The sequence below is a fragment of the Falco naumanni genome, chromosome 1 (assembly GCF_017639655.2).
Source record: "Falco naumanni isolate bFalNau1 chromosome 1, bFalNau1.pat, whole genome shotgun sequence".
NCBI classification, from domain to species: Eukaryota; Metazoa; Chordata; class Aves; order Falconiformes; family Falconidae; genus Falco; species Falco naumanni.
In genome coordinates, this window is record NC_054054.1 from 64,237,487 (window position 1) to 64,254,789 (window position 17,303).

The following is a 17,303-nucleotide window of genomic DNA, read 5'->3' on the forward strand; positions in this document are numbered from 1 at the left end:
CAAGTGTCAGGATAGGGCTGCCTGGGGGCCTGAGTTTCAGCTTGGGGGCTGGGCATGTCCCATCACCCAACACATCATGAAGCCAGTGATTTAGATTTTTAAAGAAAATAATTTTGGGAAAGGACAGAAGTCTATAAAACAAAACTAAAATTAACTGTGGGTGGAATGTATGCACAGGAGAAAGGTTGCATTTACCCTCTTTTATAAGGATATTAAAAAAAACAACAACCTCAAAGCATTGACTTAGCATAGAAAAAATGGAGCCAATATGTCCTAAGTTTGGATACTGATGTCTGGTGGGATTCTTGCTTTGTGTGTGTTTTGGTAAATATTGGAAGAGTTCTAGGGTTGTGTAGTTCTATGCATTTTATGGCACATTTAAATGTCTATAACATAAATAGCTTTACCATCAGAAGGCATAAATGTCAGCCTATTGACACGTTTATAAAGACACAAATGGAATGTAGCCTGGCAGACTGATGCTGGTTTTGAGATTTAATGGTACATCTGTATCATTTATCCCAGTGGGAAATAACACAGGATGTTGCCTTGTAATCTTTTACTACTATATAATAAAATGTAACCATAATAAATGGTGTATAAGCAAGTAATGCAGCAGATTCTGGATTTTGTCCAGTGTGTCTTTACCACTTCTCTTAGGTTAGGTTTGCCCTTCCCACATTAGGCAACATATGATTTTGACTGGTTACAAATTGAAGGTGGATCTCTTTAATGTGTTATGCATGTATCTGTAAGAGAAAGAGATCTTCCTGTCCCAAATGCATCCCACCTTTTAGTTAGCTGGTGTTAGCAGTGTACTACTGGTTCATTCCTCCTTAACTCGCATCCTAAGTCGAACTGTCCTTGAAAGGATCTGTTCTGCATTTCTGCACTTCAAGAATGTCTTTGCAGGTTGATTGCTTTCCCAAATGTCTTTAGTCTGATACCGTGTTATGTGAAGGTAGCTTTTTGATAAAACCTCAAGAAAAACCTTATCAGACTCATGCAAATTGAGAGCGGGGATTTGGTGTGTTTATGTTGGTTGAATTTAACTCTGCACACATTCCCTGTGCAATGCTAATGGGACATCCTGCATACCGTTCAGCAGGCTTTGGAGGTGCTGTGTCCTGCCCAGTGCTGGTCCTTCCCTAGCTGCAGTGCCTGGGCTGTCGCATTGCTGCAGGCTGTGATTTTTTTATTAAAGCCATGAGAAGTCTGTAAAAGGGCTCGGCATCCATTTAGGCACTTCTGCAGGGGCCCAGGAATGCAGAAGGGCTCTCTGGGTGCTTTCTAACATCTGGTCCGTCATGTTCCAAGTGAAGAAAAATAAGAAAACATTATTCTGTGTGTGAGTGCTGCACATTTGTAAAAAGACAATTATCATAGAAATGAGGGAGGCTTTTGATTCATCAAGTAGATTCAACAGACTGTGTCATTTCCTTGATTTTCGTTTTAATTAGGATTAATCAGTTTTATCTTCTAAGGTCTTTGCAGGGAATTTACAAGAAACAGAAGACTTTGGTCAGTGGTGTGCCGGTGTAATAGCCCCTACTTGAAGAAATCCAGCTGTGGCATGCCTAGCCAGGATTAGATTTGGCAGGACTCCAGGCTCCCTCCTCCTCTTGCATTAAATGTCTTGCTGCTGCAGGAAACCCTCTGGGTCTTCCAGTACCAGGGCCTGGGCTTCACATCATTGCCTGGTTGCTTGCTTCTAAAACCACCCACTTGGGACCGGTATTTTGCTTGAACTCCCCCCCCTACCCCCCAGGGATGCCAGCTTGAAATAATGGCTGCTTTCTGCTCCAAAGACAGACACAAAAAGTCTCGCTTAACCCCAGCAGCTGTTGGTCCTGACAGCTGGGAGCTAGAGCTGGTTGAGACAAAATGAAGCTGACCTTTTTCTCCTCAAACTCCATATATTTCACAGAAGCGTATGGATTTGGATGGAGCTTCAGAGATTCTGTTTGATATGTTAGAAGTGGAAAATGAGGGAAGGGAGCCAGGTAGTTATATAGGAAGGAGTGAGGCATCCCAACGGCCTCGTAGGGGACGCGGTCAGGTTTAAGTGCGTGTTCTGCGTGATGCAGAGCAGAAGCATGGCTCCAGCATGCCTTAGGTGAGTGTTGCTGTCTTAGCATTGGTCTATGTGCTGTTTTTCTTCTTTTTCTTTCTATTTCTTGCACCTTTTTTGAAGTTGCATTCTCATCTCACTGAGGAAAAAAAAAATCTTCGAAAACCAAATGAATCCTCCTGGTTTAGTTGCTAGATGTATTTATGAGCAGACAAATTTCATCTTGGAAATTAGAGTAATTTGCAAACATGATGAGCATTTTATTATGATTGTTTTTCTCTACCTAAAATAGATGTCTTGCTATGAAAACTTACACAGAACTTATAGGTGAAAATTCAGCTTATTTGTTTCCTTAGTGGAAAGGATATGATTGCTCCAGAATATATGAAATGTAAATGTTTTCCTGTTAATTGTAGAACAAAATTTCATCCATGTGTGCCCTACAACAGTGAAGTATCAAGGGTAGGCTTTAAGCTTCTTGTACAGTCAAATAACAGATTTGAAAGCCATTAGGCATATGAGCAAGAATAAAATTGGGACCGAAGACAAAGAATGCTGAGGGGAGAATCCTACTGAAAGCCCACAAAACATTTTCAAGCTTACAGAGATGGCCTGCTCTGTTCCTGTTACACAGAAGTGTTAAAATGAGAGCAGGCAACCCCTCTCCCCCAAAATCATTAATCTGTTATGTCTGCAATGTATTTAGACTGAATCCTTTCCCAGATGCTGCGGATCTGTTGGTTCCAGGAGAAATCAGTGGGATTTTACCGTTTGGTTTGAGGAAGAGAGGACTGGACTTTCTCCTGATGTCTTTGGCAGGAAGAAGCGAGGAGCATGCCTGTCTGCTTTCTTTAAATATTGTGTCTTTTTAAGCTTTTTTGCCAGATAGCCTAATTTGTGTTACTGCAATATACCATGCTGGAAAATTACAGAGGTTAATGTACATCTCTGTGATACACGACTGTAATGGTAGACTCTAATGTTTTTTAAATGGTAAACCAAAGGCATTCATAATACGAGTTACAGTGAATTGCCTGCAATCCTTGCCAGAATTAGTTAGCATTGCTTTTAATATTTTATGCACTGAAATTGTTTGCAGAGACTAAAGTCTTCGCTCACTTTGCACACTCGTGCTTTGTTCTTTTCCTATACAAAGCACAACAGAAGTACTGTCTTGCTGATAAATTGTATGGCAGGAAGTTTTATTAAATTCCAGTTATACTGCCTTGGAAAGATTTTTCTAGTAATCAGTGAAAACTATATCAGATTTATGGTGTCATAACTGGGCCGGGTAGTTAGAAATCTAACCTTTTGTAATATCCTTAGTTGCATATTAATATTTTTAAATATCTGAAACACATATGAAAGATGTAGGGAGGTTTTGACTTTAAATGTTACTGTAGAGGTTTGACTGTACATAATCCCATTAAAATGGAAGAGTACAAGATAAAATGATCCATTTGCAATTATAATTATGCATATCGAGATTGACCATTCTTTAAAAAATTGGAAGCGCAAGGTGGAGAAGGGCGCTTGAGCAATCACTCTTTCTTGAAAGCATTGATGGAAGAACAAAAAAAAATTGTGGGGAATCGATTTGTCAGTAATGTGCACAAAAAAGTATGGGAAGCATTTCTTCTGAAGGTGAAGGGAAGGTAACTCTTCTGCTGTCATGGTTAGCTTTGCTTGGAGAGAGCCACCAAGAAAGTACATGATCAAACACAGAACAAGCAAGTAACTCTATGAACTATGCCATCTGTTCTTGGTACTTGATAAATGAAGTGTATTAGTTGATCAGCTTGGTATCGAAGAGTCAGCACGGCCCCATGGGTGCTCCACAGAGGAGGTGGGTTTTGTTCTAGCTCTGTCGGTGGCCTGTTTGGTCTTGAGCAACTATTTTTTGTCTCTGTGCCTTTCTGCTGTTCCTTGATTGCCTTGTCTTTTTGGAGAATGAACTCTTCAGGAGAGAGATTTCTGTGTTCTGTACACAATGAAGTTTGAGCCTAGCTGAAGCCTCTAGGGGCATCTCTAACACAAATTATAATTGTTAGCTTTAATCACTTTCATCAGAAGAGCTTGGTAATGGAGGATGGCAGTGTGCGGGATTTGGAGAGATCAGTAGGGTGCATGTTAATTAAGTCACTGTAGGTGAAAGTTGCTGATTTGGTTTCATGGGGCTGCTGCAGAGACGCTAACACCCGGGAGTTATGCTGTGCTGCTCCATGTGGCTTTTCACCTCCAGAAGCATGATGTCGGGTGCTTGCTCCTCTACTTGAACAGAGCCAGAAATGAGGTGCATTTTAGGAAACAAGGCTTTTTCACAAGCGTTCTGCTGGTTGCCTAGATCTTTGTATGGTTTTTTGTGAGTCCCTCTGCTGTGAGCATTGATGACTGAAGTCAGACTGCTTGGCGTTTCATGGTGAAGACAGCTGCTTGAGGGTGAGCCATCCCGTCTTGGTGGAGTCTCCTCCCAGTCTTTGCTGTTGCTGAACAGAAAGTGTTTATTGTCGCTCTCCCTAATAGCAGCTTCTGTTTTCGTATGGAGGTGCGGCAGCACACTGGTTTGCAGATTAATTGCCCTTCTTCTGGCATCTAGTGATGCAGGGCAGTATGCCCTCGTCCTCTTTGGGCAGATGCATTATTCACCACAGCAGAGGATTTAGAAATATTTAGCTGTAAAAATGCCAACAGTCAGGTTAGTAAGAGCAGGCTGTGTTCAAGTACCTACATTATCCATTTAGCAGTAATCATCTCTGCAGGTAGAGCTCCAGGGTAGCCTGGGATAGAGCAAGGGAGAGAAGGTGATTTCCTCTCCTCATTAGCACCTCAAGTGAAACCTCTTGCCAAATTGTCCAGACAGAGTACAACTGGGGAAGAACTGGGGAAGAAATGTCAAGTGCTTTCTGAGAGTTTTAGGGGGGGAGCAGGTTTGTCCAGTGGTGTGGAAAGCAGCAAAAGAAAATAAACCCAAGCTTCTCTTTCGTATGGGAACAGGTACTGTACTGCTGTGAGTATTAACAGTAGTCAGATGTAAAGCAACGTCTCTTTCTTTAGTGTGTTTGTTCTCTCTTTTTAGGGCTAATACCAAATCCCTGTAGTTAGTTCACCCACTGCCAGTGAGAACAGACTCTCTAGCAAGTCTTCTGCAAGATCTTTGCTGTGCAGGAATCCCTGTTTTGTTCCCTTTTTATTTCAATAAGAACAAGTATTCCCCAAACTGCAGTTGAAATCTGCATAGAAAAAACATATGGTACAGGCCAACTCAAGGTCATACATTTGGCATTTGGGGATGGAAGGCAAGAAAGATTTACCAGTCCATACACTCCCATTACGATAAAATAAAGGTGAGCTGGGAGGAGAGCATGTGCTGAATCCGAAGACTACACAGAAGTGCCATAAAGCACTGTATGTTGTGCTGTCTCTAGCCCTTTATGCTCCAAGCAGAAGTGAAATCTGAGGTGTCATAAATGAAACAAAGATCTTGTTTTAATTTCATTTTAAAAGCCACTGCAAGGTAATGGGAGAAGAAACAACTTCTTCAGATTGGGCAAGCCACCATTTCTCTGCTCTATACTGCTGCCATCAAATCAGTTATTTTCCAAAAGCTGCTTGGAACCGGTTGGAAGTTTTGCTATAAAACACAAGTGAAGTAGTCTAAACAAATGGCATTTTTCCTGGAAATAAAATACACTGATGCCCTCATGAGGTGTTGCCTGGCCTACTCTGCATTTGTGTTTTTTCCTACTGAAACTGTATCTGTTAGATGAAAATCTAGCGCTGGAAACAGGTAACATCTGGAGACGTTTTCATTTGTACAGTGAGAAATAATAGCTGGTCTTACCCTGAGTTTGCCTGTAAACTTCTTAGATGATCCAAAACCTGTTTATTGCTTACAGAAGCAACTTTGATGACAGGTGACCTGGAACAGTTCTCTTTTTCTTCCAGTGCATCCATACTAGCCTGGTATAGAGAAATCACTCAAAAAGTGGCGTGCATGATGTTGGACTCTCAGGCCTTGTTTTAAGTTTTAATTTACTTGTCTAACTTCCAAGGTTACTGAACACAAGTGATTACTCCTTTAGTACATAAATAAGATGAATTATGTGTTGGGGATCAGTGCCTCAGCCTCCTTCTTTTCATGCTCTCGAAGGAGTACCTGCCGAGGAGTGCATAGAGCTGGGGTGAAATTGTCCTTTTTTTTTTTTTTTTTTTTTTTTTGGCATCAGAGATTAAAGCAGGACAGTTGTGGGTCAGCTGAGCTGTGAAACTGGAGCCCTAGGACCTTTTTAGTCTGTAAAGTTTTTAAGGTAGAAGATGGTCGAGGGTGTGGGACCATGGCCGCAGGGGGAAAGCTGTGCTGCAGTGCCTGTTGGGAAAGGCTTAGGGACCTGCTGCTGCAGTCAGACCTAATGGTTTTTCATTTTAATAAATTTCTTCCAAATGCAGTGACTTGTATTCTCCCCTACAGGTTGCGGAAAACAAGGTGGGCTTGTACTTAATGTTGGAAGCAAATTGATGCAGGAGGATTCCTTGCTATTTCCCTTGTGTCTGTTTTTTTTTTTTAATTTTAATTTCTAATTTTTTAATTGAGGCAGGATGGGGGTCCCAGGGTCCTGTGCCATCCAGCTTGACTCTGGCAAAACTGATTCCCACTGAAGTGTCATATGTAGCAATCTCAATTGTCAGGATCAATTTTTCATATGTAATTAATCCTAATAAAACCAACACTTCCAGGAGGCTGACCTGGATCCATGCATTTCATGCTTTTGTCATTTAATGTTACATTTAGCATCTAACAGTATAGGTAGAAGAAAATACCGAAGATGTAAGGAGATGGAGGAAATCTAAGATATAACTGTTGAGTAACAGGAATTAGCATCCTTACAGTCATAATTCCTTTTACTTTCTTTACAAACTAGATATTTATCTATTATTGTGGTGCAGCAACCTCTCAAAATCTCTGATAAGTTCTCTAGTATAGCAATAGTTTATCCAGGGCACATGGGAGTCTGCTATGGTGAAGACATACTTGCGTACCTGCACATGTGTTCGATAACTACTTGTGTATCTAAAGCTCTTTTTTATAATTGGCAGTAATAGCTTCCACTGATTTTTCATCCAGCCGTTGTTTATGTGCTAGTACTGTTTTCCCATACCGAGATGTGCTTGATAAAGATTTAAAATTCTTACAGGCTTTTTAAAATGAGATCTGTTGACCAAAACCAGTTGTTCATTGCTGTATCCCCTGGTACGCGTACAGCAGAACGTTCGTGAGCACCTATCGTGAGCACCTAATAAGTCCTCAAAGGCAAGTATAAATGTTTTCTAATTTTTTTCTTTTTCTCTTTGTTTCCAGAAATGCTGGATTTGGTACTCTGCAAAAAATAGTGTGTGGATTTTTACCAGCTGAAGAACAAGAAAAGGTAATTACTGGACCATATAGTCTAGTCTCATTTGTTAGCTGTGCTGAAATATTAAACTGCTCAACCTGATCACGTTGCGTGAGCCTACAGCACCATCACCGAGTATGGGCTTTATGTATTTTCAGTTACGCAGGCACGGTTGTTTCTTGAGAATACTCCTTTATGGAAAGGGAGCAGGGGAACAAAAGCAGCAGAGCATGAAAATGCTGAAGCAAAATGGTAGGGAAGAGCACACCATGAATTTTTCTAGTGCATATACGAGGGAAAAAAACAAATCAGGGTTTATACGTGCCAACAGAAAAGGCTGTGGACTTGTCTATATTTGCAAGACCGCCTAGCGCAGCCTTGCAGCCCAGTGGGCAGGTATTGAAGGAGGCTTGGTGTTACAGCAGCCTCCTCATGTTTCGGTGACCAAGTAACTTGTGGGGTGGTGCACCCTGCTTCAAAGGTCATGAGCTCCTCTGCTGCCTGTGAGTCTGCCTCTTGCAATCAAGTTTCTTGATCCTCTTGGGTCGTGACATTTTGCTTGGGCAATGCAGCTCAGCAGGACTGTGGCTCAGTTGCTGGTGTTAAACAAAATGCTGTTCATGAAACTTTTATGAGTCGCTTTGCCAGGGGCTGCATCTTGAAAGACTAGGCTCCGAAAAGCAGCGAGGAAAGCTGTGCTGTTCTGTACCACTGCCATCTCCTGTATTTTCTTCTACCTTCTTTCCAAGGCTGAGGGGCAACGACCCCTGTGAGACCTTGTGTGGTTATGGCCTTTGTTCCTTTCTGGAGACAAGTGATTTAGAAGTTGGGCAAGGAGGGCATGGCCACGATGAAGAGTGGCAGTCCTGCTTCAGCTGGTACATCCTTCCATCCGTACAGTGATCCAGAGGAGGGATCAGGACCCTACATCTGCCTTAAAGGATGTGCATGGCTTCCTGATTACTGTGGATAACCTAGAGGAATCCACACAAACTGAGCCTTTCAGTTAGTTTTTGTAGTAACTAATATAGTAACTTCAAAGTGAGAAGAGATGTACGTAGACGCCACAGTATGGAGAACAAGGGGAAATCACATGAAGTGAAGGTCTGTATATTTGAGTATAGCAAAGCAAGCATAGTGAGATTTTAAAACGCATATGCAAAGAGATACAGATAGAGATGTTGCAGGGGTCAGGACAGCTTCTGTATGAACACGTAATGTTCTTAGGAGACACTTAATTTCATCGCTTGGGTTTGAAAAGTGCATGTGAGTGACATCTTGTGTTCACTGCAGCTGCAGTGCCATGCTGCTGATGATTAGCGTGTGTATTTCGGAGGCAGTATGTAAGCCAAAATGACAACTGCAAACAAATCGTAGGGTGGACCAATGGTGCCTTGTTCATGTATCAGCATTACAATTTGCTGGAAGCCCGTCTTCCCACCCTACAAGTGGAAGGGCCATCTCATTTCTCAGGAAGGATGTGGAAACATATTGAAAGGGCTTGAATTTGCAACTTGCTTTGATCCTTTTGTATTTTTTTGTGGTGGACTCTGCATGCATCAATTTAATGTGGAATTCTGACAGGAATAATAGCAGACAGAGGGAAAAGCTCTAGGAGCAAATAAATGCTTGAACAAAATGCAGTGAGTGTTTAGAGAACCACGCTGTCCTGTAGTTTGCACTCAGTGTTTTGCATTACCTTCCATGTGCTAATGAATGGGATTTGTTATGTTGGGTACTTCCATTAGGATTTAGGCTGTCATTTAAAACTCTGTAAAGCCTTATGTCACCATCGCCAGCACATTTCTCTGCCCTGAGACTGTCATGTTCAGGCACTTAACACATACAGGAGATGTAGGATAACTTTACTGGGGACTCAAACAATTAATTGCTTTGAGTATAAGTCGGTTTATCCGTGTCGAAAAGAAAGATTGAAAAACCTGATTTCTTTAAAATCACAAATTTCCCAAGGGGAATAATGGAAAGGTAGTTTATAGCTTTCTCCCCCTCAGTATCCTGCAGTTTACAGTAGGAAGTGATGTGTTTGCAAAGAGAAAGACTGTGCTGCACTGTTGAATTTCACTAGTATTTCGCTGCTTTTTTATAAGGAGGTGAAGTGTTAGTTTTAAGTTACCTGTGAAATTTAAAATTATCTCCACAGGTTCAATTGTTCATGTTTATTTATGCTTTTGATACAGTTGTAAAGCATTTTTTTTTTAATCGGTATTCCTTTTTGCAAGTAAGAAACTAAAAATAACTCCCAGATTCATCATGGCCAACTGGTTTCCAAAGTCTTTGAATGAAACTACCCGTGCTTTAATGCAATGTGGCTCAAACAGGGATTTCTTAAAAGCCATAGCTAAACATAAGCAGTATTGTAAGTAGGTAAGGGTATGTATGTAGCGAAGAAGTGGCCCCTCATGTAGTTACGTTTGATCAATGTGTCATTTTAATCAGCTTCTCCTGTTCTCTGAGGTCAAGTGGTTGCATGCAAGCTTTTTTCAGCCTGCAAAAGGGATACCACAGAGTCATTCAGCTCTGTCAGCTGTAAGAGGAGGACAACCTCACGGAGCTCTATAATTCCTCCAGACTTCAGCACTGGCCTTTCATTTGGTACCATGTGGCACTAGGTTGCACTACCTGGGCTAGAGACCTGTCAGATGTATTTCATTGTATTGAAGAGATACTAGCTGCTCCGCGTGTGAGCCATCCCCAGGAAAGGTTTTGCCCCATCTTATGAGAGAGGTGACCTTGATGCGGGTGATCACCACCATGAAATGGGGGATTTTTTTCAGGTGGAGTGGATTTCATGCTGTGCTGCTGTTAGTATCAGTGAGTGGGGTCCGAAGCTTCAGAAAACGAGACTGTACTTTAATTCCCTGCATGGCCAGGCCGAAAAAAGAGAGCCCAAGGCTCAAGGGCATGAGAAGCGCTCTTTTCTTTTGTTCTTGGTGCCTTTTTTTTCCTTTTTTTGAACCAGCTGGCCATGACATTAAGTTTTCTAATTAATTTAGAAACCACAGGCAGTTGAGGAGAGTGAGCAATGCAATAACTGGGCCATGGGGCAGAGTAAAAGCACATCAATTATTCAGGCAGTTGCTGCTGCTTATTTCCTTCCCAGAGCTGGGCTGACTGTCAGTGTGTGTCAGCGATGCTGCTAATGCCCTTCAGAATTTACATGCATAAACAGTGGCCTTTTTAAATCTGCATGAGGATAACTTTAGCATTTCCAACGATAGCTGCCAGCAGCATACTCCGTCTGGTGAGTGTTGGGGACTCCGACTGGTATTTTGGGTGTCTAGTTCAAAACCAGGATCTTGGCAGGCGTATCCACCGGAAGCCTCTGCCATGGAGAAGTTGCTCCTCAAAGAGGCTGAGGGGCAGTCTGAGCCATGGGAAGAAAGAAACAGTTCTGCTTTAAAATGCAGATGGTGTCTGAGAGTGTTCTCAGAGTAAGTAAAGACCAGCATCTCTTATAATGCATCATCCTGTCCTGCTATTTCCATGATGTCTCCAAAGCACATGGTGCAAGGATGCCAGAGATGCCACTGGGGCTGGAGCCACTGCAGTTGCTCTACTGGGATGAGAGGCAGGAAGCATCCTCCTCCTCGCTGCGTGGCTGTTTGATGTCCTGGGCTTTGGCTTAGCAGTGGGAAAGTTTGAAAATGAGGAGTCTTTTCTCACTCCAAACAACTAGATTGATGGGAATGCAGTCATTATTTTACATGGGTGCACCACAAAGTCTCTGTCAGGGATGCCACAGCGAGCAACACTGATTTCTACATTAAGCCATCAAGCGAACTGAAAACTGGGGAACCTGTTGGATTTTTCTGCTGTGAACTACAAGCAGAGCACAAAGCTTTATTTTCCTGGCTGGTCAGCATGGTTATCCCTACTGCTGGAGGCAACCACCTTGCTTTTTAAAAAGTGAACTAATTTGTGAAGGTGACAAAATAAAATGAGCCTTGCTAATTATGCGTTGTGACGGCAAAATGACCAGCTTCGGTTTGGAAAACACTGGCTGTAATTAACAGTGAAAGGCTTTCTTCTCTGATCTGTGTAGCCGTTTATGAATCACTTCTCCCCGCAGAAACTTTTAAATCTGTCTCACTGGGGAGCCTCAGGAGGAACAGGTAAAATGGATTTGCTTTAATAGCTGCGGCTGTAACTTAAACACTTGAAATGATATTAAGAATCTTTCTCCATTAGCATTTCACGTTCGTTGATCCTCATGATATACCAGGCGAGGCTAAGGCAGGATCAGCGTTCATTAAATGGAAGAAACTAAACTCCGTAGACAAATGCTTTGGCTAAATGGGGCCTTCATTGCACTGAGAACAAGAATGCAATTAGCTCAAATGTTTGTTTACAAAATCTAATTCCTGGGGAGTATCTTCTCAGATTGCCGCTTACATCTCTTGGGCTGGTTTTGTTGCCAAGGCTTGCAGATTGACGGATTTTGCAAAGCTCCGTTGTAGCACATATATAATGGATGGGTCAAACTTTGCGTGGTAAGGCTGAATCCTGCTGAAGAGGTGGGGCTAAGCTGCAGGCGTGCCGGAGTGTGTTTGTGCATTTCCCCCGTCTATTTACGGTTTACAGTTAGGTGCAATTGATAATAACTGTTAGATGTTCCACATATTAAATGGTGTAGGCTGAAGAGAAGCTGGAAAGGGTGCAGTGCTGTGTTGTTAATTGCTACCCTCCTGTCTCCCACCGGGAGCCTAAACCAGGGAAATCACAAATGGGTTCCAGCTGGGTGAAGATGCATCTCTCCCAGGGTACCCGCATGAGGAGCCGTGTCCTCCTGGTTAGCTGAGAAACGTGGACATCCTCAGAAAATTATTTTGCCCGTCTGTGATATGAGTCGTGCTCTGGAAATGCTGCTTCTCCTTAGGTTTAGAAGGAGCTGACAGGACATGGCTGCGATCCGGGTATTAGGGTTGGGTGTTACTTTTTCCAGTTGAGGATTTTTTCGGTGGTTTTGTTTGTTGGAGGTTTTTTGTGTCTTTGTTTTTTTGTTGTTTTTAAATCAAGGCCAGTTACATGGTTAAGAGGTTATATTTCGGTGAAGCAGTAGACAGGGAAAAAATATTGTAGGGAAATGTAAACATGGGTTGTAAGACCCAGATGAGAAAACTGGTCTTGACAAGAAGAAAATGGCTCACACCACTTTTAATTGGCTATGCACAAAGGGTGGGGGCTTGGGCACTTCTTTCTGTGCCTTGGCACAGGCGATGAAGTGCTGGTGGTGGAGTTTGGTTTTGTTGATGTGTAGGGTTTGCAGAGCTTGAAGGATCAGGTGTTTTGAGTGCGTGTTGATAACACCAAAATAGCGTGTATGAATTTTAAAGTGTGTAATAAAACATCGCTTTGCACACCAGGATATGGTGTGGCGGTATGTATTACCTCATTTTCTTCTTACTCTGTATGGTGGCTCTGCTTTCTTTGCAGCTACTTCTTGTGGCTTCCTTGCAAATGAATAGGATGTCTGGACTTACCCATCAGGTGACATTGGGCAAGCAAGCATTTCCTGGACGCATTTGCCTTGTGTGTCTGGTGACAAACATTAAACAGTTACCAGAATAATACAATTTCCTCCCCATTTGCGGAATACAGGATATTAATGGAATAGTCAATTTAATCTGTTTGGTGATGGCTTATAGTCGTGTTAAATGATGGGTAACAGGCTAATGAAGATCATCCTATTGATGGATAGGGGTTACAATTCACCAGCCCCACAGTACCTGAAATAAAACAAAACTGCTTTTGCCTAATGTGCAGAGTGATAGGTGATGCTCAGGTATGTTCATGGACTTTGTACCGAGAAGGGCTGCAAAACAAGGGGGCAAGCTCTGGACCGCTGTGGGAGGTCAGGATGGGATGGTACTGCTGCAGAGGCTCCTTACCTGGTTGCAAGATTATCTTTACAAACCTTACCTGGTTTGTAAAGTCTCAAATTCTTTCAGGTGTCTTAGCAGTGACTTGTTAACAAACAGGTTGCAGTGGTTTGGGTCTTGCTGCCTCCTCCTGCGGAAGTGGTGCTCCCTGGCAGTGCTGCTCCTTCAGACAGTAAAAGGGGAATGGCAGGATCTGATGCAGGGGCTTGCTCCTTTAGGGGGGCTGCTCAGGGGTTCCCTTGGGATTTGATGCTAACATAGCATTTAAAACACTGCTTTTTCAGTGTCAACACTGGAAATGACAAATGCTTGCCTTAATTTGAGAGAAGTGTGCCTATATTGCATGCTCATATATGCCTGAGAATCTATTCTCAAGACAATAAATGGGCCTATCTTCTATGAAAGCTGATTTCACTATTAGAAGAAGATCCTGCTAACTTAGTAAGATACGTTTATTTGTGTCTTAAGAGGATTTTTTGCTGAGGTGAAAGAAATCCTGAACGTTGCCAAATTTTATTGGAAATGTATTGTTCTTCCCTGTCCCTTCTTCTCTCCCCATGTCAAAACTGTTCTGGAAATTGAAATTATTTCATAAGAACGAGGCATGCCAATGTAAATGAAGTCCAGCAGCATTTGACTTGGCTGTAGAAAAAATTTGTTGTGCAGATGGCTTGAGACTGATTTTATTTATTTTTTTTTTTTTCTCTCCTGTGAGATAGTCAGTAGGAAGCAGTGTTGCTGACAGAGCCATGTATATTAAAGGTGTAGAAACCCCAGGGGAACAGAAAGCACCGTGGCATAGGTATCTGCCTTTGACACAGGTCTGCTGTGACTTCAGCAGCCACCTCAGGTGCTATCAAGACTTTGGGGCAGATCAAGAGTTTTATTGCCTGGGTGTACCTTGGGATGGAGGAGAGCATGTGGGGCTAGAATGGCTGCATCTACCCCTTCCCCAGCACCCACTTCTCGATATCCCATGATGCAGATCATCTTTATCTCCTCTGCACTTCCACAGACAGTTATTCTTCCACTGCTATTAGGAGCTGGACCTTGAGGTTTTGTACCAGCATGATTTGAATGAAGTCTAATTTAGACAAAAGTTTTAAGAGTTCTCTCCCTTCTCTCCCATGCAAAATAAATTGCAGAGTTTAAATGCACTGTGTCTGGCTTGGAGGCATTTCCCTGTGGTTTATTGCTTCGCTTTTATTGATGGGCCGTGTTTGCTCTCACACAAACTGATTAATTTGAACTCGATGATTTGTTTCACAGAAGTTGTTTGCTTACGGATGAAGGCCAAATTAAGGGAATTTTATGGGGTGGAAACTTTAGTTCCTACAGACTTCTTCAGATCTCGGTTCCACTCCCTGCAAAGTTCATAGAGACTTAGATAAAGTAGCCCTTGGCCAAGCTGGAAAGATGCAACCTGCCAAGTTAGCTGTAGGGAGAGCAGAAGGATACGTTAAATTACAGACAGATACATTAAATTACAGACAGCATTTGAAAATTTCAGAATGTCCTGCTGAAGCAAAGCGATGGACCTTTTAAGATGATCTGATTCTGATGCTTAATTTCCAAAAAATAAGAACAAAATTGAAACAATCAATCCAATTATATTAAAATAGGAAGATATGCAAAGTACAGCATTAGATATGTATTGTTTCACTATAAATACACCCCCAAGGAATCATTCTATTTTTAAGATGAACTTGGTATTATGGTAATGTGAAAGAAGTCTATAATTTATAATTCCAGTTGGAGGTGAAGAAATTTAATGTCAGCTTCTCTATTCATTACCCCAGCAGTCAAGACTAACAGGCTGTTCCTTCAGCCTTGCTGTCAATCATTTAGATAGACCACTTAGAGAATCAGTTAAAAAAATATAGATATCAAAAGTAAATGCAGCATAAGAAGTTCAACATACTATTTTTTTTAAAAAAAAAACAGGTCTGTAAGAGTACATTTAGTTCTGTGCTGCGCGAGCTTCATGACCAAAACTCTCCAACTATTACTTTGGTCTTTCTGGAGGTGCCATATGGACTAAGTTGAGAAGTGGTTCTTCAGTGTTTGCGTGATGGAAAAGAGCTGGTGACAGCTGACAGTCACTTCTTGAACCACTTAGAAAACACTCCCTGCCTGGCAGTTTTGTGTTGTGTTTTTTGTTTGTTTGGCTTTTTTTTTTTTAAAAAAAAAAAAAAAAAAGGAGGAGGTGAAAGAGAAAGTCCTATATTGGTATTTGGGTCTTGGTTGTGCAAAGCTGTTCATGGATGCTGAAAAAAAAAAAGTGCGTTTTGGCTGGGTTGAGATTGCCATTCATTTTAAGCATTAGTTTTTGGAGTTTTGAGCCTTAAGTTTCCCAGTGCAACACTTCTGTAGCACTGAATTTAGAGGGGACTGTTTCGTTTTGAGATGTAGGATATAATTGCATTGACCTCTGTTCTCCCAGTACTAAATATTCAGTGTGTTCCAAAAAAAATTCCACAGAACTGGAAAATCAGATTCCTTGTTGAGATGCATAAATATAGTCAGAGGTCTAGTAATTTTGTTTTAAAGAAGCCGCATACCTTTGGGGTAAGTTTATTATGACAAAATATACATGGTCAGACTTAAATATAGTTAACCTAATATGATTAGACTTATTTGGAGCAGAGGTAGGTCAACGCTAAGTGCTTCTGAAAATCTCATTCGAGCTCTCTAGAGGTTAAGGCTATGAGTGCAGTGCATCAGCCTAAGTTATGCTGAAGAGGTAGAAGGGAGATTTCTCAATGCAGAGAGCCTTCAGCTGAGAAGCAGGAGCACTAGAAGGGTGAGAAAGATCTGAAGCCAGATGGGGAAAAATCCAGCTTTGCCCAAGGCGTGAGGCTTGGAAGTTAACCTGCTTGGTTGGATCCATGACTCGCCCTGCTAGCAGCAGTTTGTGTCTGTGGGCAGACTCCCTTTTTTTCAGGTGGGTAGGGGCATCCCCTCCTCTTGTGTTTTGAGCAGTACTGCTGCACTGAGGGAGTACAGATGAAAAACTGGAGGTTGCCAGCCCCAGTTTTCTCTTTGGTTTCACCTCCTTTTTTTAAAAAAAAAAAACACAAAAACTTGTTGAAAAGACAGTGTCTTTGGATTTGTAATACTCACTGGAATCTCACAGCGTGGGAACTCATTTTTGGTGTAACGTTTACATTTCAATACTTAGAAGTCCAGTATTATTTTAGGCATTTGAGTGAGTAGTCTTGCTGTTGCACATGGGAAGAGACTTGAGGGCTCTCCTCTTGTGTCTGTGAAGAGCATGTGTGACTGATACAGTTAAGGCGTTGAAAACATAAGGTCTAGCAAGGCCATGGGAAGAGTACTGACACCCTTTGCATGCATAGCTTCCTATTGAAATAACTGGAGCTGTGTTTTTCTGAAGTGGGTCTGAGTTTGGCTCCTAGATCATGTGGCTGTGAGAAGAGAATTGGCCGCATCCAAGCCACACAGCGTCGGTCCCTTTGCAATCACTTAGGTGACTCGTTCGATCACCTCACCTTCAGATGCTCTTGCTCATCGCTAGTGCTTCATCCTGCACGCGTCCAGCCGGTGGAGGTGCTGTTCCCATCAGCCTGTGGTGTCCTGGCCTGGGATGCTTGCAGTCTGCTGGTGCCTCCCCGACTGTGCTCTCAGTGCCAGCTGCAAGCCCCCAGAGGAAGGCATTCTTGCCAGTCTCTGTAATATTTAGAGTCACATTGTCTCCCCTTATAACTATTGCAGTTTATTCAAGTGACAGCTGAATTCACCAACGAAACCTTCTTTTATAGAATTAGCAATTTTAAGAGCGATTCCTGCTATTTAAAAAAAAAATAAAAATCTAGCATAAGCAGTAAGTTTAGCTCTTAAACTTCAGAAGCTCGGTGCCTTTTGGAAAAACACACAGCTGCTTTACATGTAACGTGTGTGTGAGTTAAACCTCCTGGGTTA

General features: G+C 42.1%; 1 protein-coding gene across 13 annotated transcripts in view; it reads left to right on the forward strand.

The window, feature by feature from the left end:
• The window catches only part of ADGRL3 (adhesion G protein-coupled receptor L3), a 527,115-nt gene that overhangs the window by 86,702 nt on the left and 423,110 nt on the right, over positions 1-17,303 (forward strand). For all 13 annotated transcript variants that reach the window (XM_040596934.1, XM_040597007.1, XM_040596917.1 and 10 more), the window contains exon 2: positions 7,428-7,494. The gene's annotated coding sequence lies outside the window, so the exon portion shown is untranslated. The remainder of the gene's footprint in view (positions 1-7,427; positions 7,495-17,303) is intronic.